Raw genomic sequence first — 4,393 nt, 5'->3', positions numbered from 1 at the left:
GGACAAGCCTGACCAGGAGTTGCCGATGTTGGTGATGGGTATGTGGGGATTCATGGTACTACTCTGTCTTCTGTATATTTTTGACATTTTCCATAATAAAATGTCTTAAGTTCATAAAAGCTGAACCATCTTAAACTCAGGGATTCTTGTCTTATTGGTTCTTGCAACATGACATTTTACTTCCTGAGGACATGTGCTCTCGGACAAGAGATGAGGCTATGGGACACCTGCCAGGAGTGGGGAGAACTGGGGAAGAGGCAGGAAGACCACCACCCAGGGGGCAGGAAGGCACCTAAACCCACCTCCCCCCACACATAGGAGAACCAAGAGTGGTGTCCCATCACTCAGGGCCTCCCAGGCTAGGAAGAAACATTCAAAGAGACTGGTGTTCATTTGGCACTGCTTTTAAACTCAGTGAAAACTGTTCTTAGGTTGGTTTCAGTGTATTTTAAAACACAATGCATTTTTTTTCCCCAGCAGACAGCGATTATAGCAGAGTGGACAACTTCCCTAACCTCAAATGGAAAATGAGGTGAATCAGACATGCCCCACTTCCAAGATCGTGAGGCTAAAAAATGAGATTAAAGTACGTTAAGTGTCTTGGTACTAGTAAGCACTGATGAAGGATGGGTATGATTTGAGGAGTTATTGGCAAATGTCAGTATTTAGCCTCTCAGGACCCTAGTGGAGGCACCCCATCTTAAGTGTTCTATTTGAACTGCAGTGGCCTCACTTAAACATTGAAATTAGGTACAAGTCAAGGCACACATACTCTGAGACCTCTCTGGGCCAAGAACCCTACTGGGTGTCACAGAAGCCACTGCTGTCCTCTCCCTCTCCAGAAGGGCCTCCTGCTCTGAGAAGAACGGGCCACCTGGAATGGAGCCCCCACTTCCTCTCTCTTTGAAGAATTAATTGAAAAATGAGGACTAGGGCACTCTGCACTTGGGGGCCGTGGCTTTGAATGGCAAGATGGGTCGGTCCTAAGAAGGCAGACGTTCAGCAGTTCATCTTATTTCCAAATACAGGGGCAAGGAGTTCAGGATACATAGATGGACAGCAGGCCCTGTGCTCTGCAGCGCTCCCCAGCAGGGAACTCTGAAACCTTCCCCAGCTGAGTTATAGGCAAGTGGTCATGAAGGCCTCCAGACCCCAGGGAGCAGCAGAACACAGTTTCCCAGGTCAGAGGGACGAGGTGCCAAATGGCTGGGCAAGGTGACCGAACCACTGACACCCTTCTAAGAACAAAACTAAATAGCCGCGGCATCCAGAGGCAGGGATCCCAGAAGAGGCGGTGGCCCACAGAGCCAGTTCATAAGTCTTTGCCACTTGTCCCCAGGCAACTGGTTAAGTGGCTTCCTAGAGACAAGAACCAGTAAGGAGGAGGTGTTCATGAGGCAAACGGGACTGAAAGGCACAAGGGGACAGAGCAGAAGGCAGTCCTGTTGCTGAGAAAGCAGCCACCCCAAGTCCTTAGATTCTTGCTCTGTGGCCTCCTGCCAAGCAGTGATAGTGTCTGTCCTATCCCAATCTGCTCATGCCCCAGGCTCTCCTTTATACCATTGTCTGCCCAACCTGGCTGCATGTTCTTTGCACCTTCTTCCCTAGTAAGAAACCAGAACAGAGGGAGGTATCCCTACACAGAATGTGAACACTCTCAAAATGTCCTTGGGCTTTGGGAACTTCGGAAGGCATTCACCGGATTATTCTAAGCTCTATGAAAGTGTCCTGGCTCCAGAGCAGAGAGCAATCTCTGTTGTGAGACCTTGAAGGGGCGGGAAGTGGGGGGAGGGGAGACTAAGAGCAGAGCACAGCCTTTAGAGCCTCCATGCCTGAGTTCGAATTCCAGCTCTGCTACTTATCAACCCTGTAGCAACGGACAAGGTGCTTAGCCCTCTGAGCTTCAGTCTTCTCTGTGAAATGAAGATAACAAGTGGCTCTATAGGGCAGAGCTAGGGCTTACAATGATGGCTAAACAAAAAAGGCCCTCAGTAAACATCAGCAAGGGTTCCCCTCCTCAGCCTGGTGGGGATGCACTACTGACAGCCCCACGTTTCCTGGAAGAAATGACTGTGCTACAAGGTGGGAAAGTATCTGAAGGAAGCGTAAAGTCTTCATAGAAAGCAGCTCAGGGACATGCACAGAGTGCTGCAAATCAGAAGCCCCAAATATCTGTGCATCCTGCCATCTGAATGCACCTCCTGGAAGCCACCAGCTTCGGAAGGCTGCCTGGAGGAGGGGCCCTGAGTCTGGGGTAGAAATGATACCTAGTGTTGTCTGTGGACAGGTAGAGAAGGAAAGGAATACCCAGTGGGTGCAGCCCTCCTGCGGCCACTTTGACTTTTGTGCTGGACAAGCAGAAAACATCACTTGACTCTAAGGGGGGCTTATTAAACTTATCAGCCAGAGGCTGAGAGGCAGGCAGGCTGCCCCATGGGGAACAGGCCCACGTGGCCAGGCCTGGGGAGAGCCAGCCTTGCCCTTGCCGATGCCAGCCTGCACCATAGGGTTGGGCTTCCCTGGGATGGGAAGGAAAGAGTTAAAACGACTCTGGGCTTCAGGAGGGCGGCTCTGCAGCTATAAACAGTGAGCCAAGGGAGGGAGGGAGCTGACACAGGATGTGGCCAGGGCTCGAGCTGTCTGATTATTAACTTCACTTTTATTTGGAGGGGGATTCGATTCTCTGTTTTACTTCCCATCAAGGAAGTGAAAGCCCAGGTCTCAGAGGGGCCTGGTTTCAAATTGTTTTGTCACAGCTCATTCATTTTTCCTCTTAAATAAATAAACAAAACCACCTCTTTGTTTTCCCCTTAATGAGCGTTCAGCAAATCATCTGTGGGTGAGGCATGAAAGGGGTTTTCTGGAGTCCTTCATGAAGCATTTGGCTTATTCTTTTAAAAGGAAAAAGAATTCTTCCTGTAGCTTCAGCCTCCTCCAAGACTCTCCAGGCACTTTCCTTTCTGCCTCCTGTGGGACCTCAGCCCAAATACCACCTCAAGCCCTGCTTAGACCTGTCTTGGCTGGCCCTTGGGGCCTGACCTGCAGACTGGGCATCCCTGTCACAGGATCCCACCCCGAGGCCACACAGGGGAAGCAACATCCCAGGACTCAGTGGTTAGTCTTCTTGGTCAACTCAGCTCCATGGTGTTTGTTCCTATGACACCCTGACATTTCCACTAAAAATAACTTAAAGCAATTAAAAACACAAAAGGATTCCATTACAGGGCTTAAGAAAACACCATTATATGTTCCTTTGCCCAAGGTTCAAAACGTTTGAGAACTTTGTTTCCAACGCCAAAACCCATTCAATAATTTCATGATTGTCTGGCAACCCTTTACTGAATGACCTACATGTGTGCTGTTGTCAGGGACACTAAGACCACTGCTATCTCGTGGTCTCTCCCCTCAAGGTGCCCATAATTTAGTGGGGGAAGACAAACACAAGGAAGAAAACAGAGTCCTGTTAGCAAAGGCTAATGGTACCACCTGTGGGCAGAGAAGGGGAGGGACAGAGTCTGCTGACAGCAAAGAGAGGAAAACTGAGGAAGGCTTCCTGCTGGAGCTGATATGTAAGTTAGACCTTGAAGGACTGATGATATTAAAAATATTCTAGGGGCACGTGGGTGGCTCAGTATTTGAGCGTTTGCCTTTGGCTCAGGTCCTGATCCTGGGTTCCTGGGATCCAGCCCTGCATCAGGTTCCCGGCATGGAGCCTGCTTCTCCCTCTGCTTATGTCTCTGCCTCGCTCTCTGTGTCTCTCATGAGTAAATAAATAAAATACATATTTAAAAAAAAAAAGAATATTTTAGAAGCTGAAAAATCCCAAATGACAGGAGAGAGAGTGTGGATGAGTGAACCAGGTCAGATGGAAGACCACAGGTGTGGTGTGGCCCGCAGGCCTGAGGCTCCTGGAGGGGCATTCGGAATGGCACTGGAAGTCCTCATGGTGGAGAGGGACCGAGAGGAGAGTGCCACTCAGATTCAGACCCAGGCTGCCGGTCCTTGACCCTTGGCTCGGACACCCGGACACCCGTGTGGCCTGGGGAGGAGCGGCACTCCATGCAGTGAGCAACAAGACACCGCACTTGGCTGCAGCTCGCCTCGGATCCGATCCGACTGCAGACCAACACCTGCTGGCCGCAGGAGCCGCTTCACCGCCTCCGTAGGCTCTTCTAACCCCGGGCAAGGAGGAGGAGGTGCGCCGCAAGGGGCCCGCTTCGCTTCGCAGAGGCCTCGGGGGCTGGGGCTGCCCGGGCCCAGGCTCCCCCCGCCCCCCGTCTCAGTCGCCGCCCCTCCCCCCGCCCCTTCCCCGCCCGCCGCGGCCGCCAAGATGGCCGACTTGTTTTGCACGCCGGAGGGGTCACGCGGGAGGCTGCCCTTTGCCTTGGGGAGG

The sequence above is a fragment of the Vulpes lagopus genome, chromosome 6, assembly GCF_018345385.1.
Source record: "Vulpes lagopus strain Blue_001 chromosome 6, ASM1834538v1, whole genome shotgun sequence".
In the NCBI taxonomy this organism is placed as follows: Eukaryota; Metazoa; Chordata; class Mammalia; order Carnivora; family Canidae; genus Vulpes; species Vulpes lagopus.
This window is presented reverse-complemented; position numbering follows the sequence as displayed.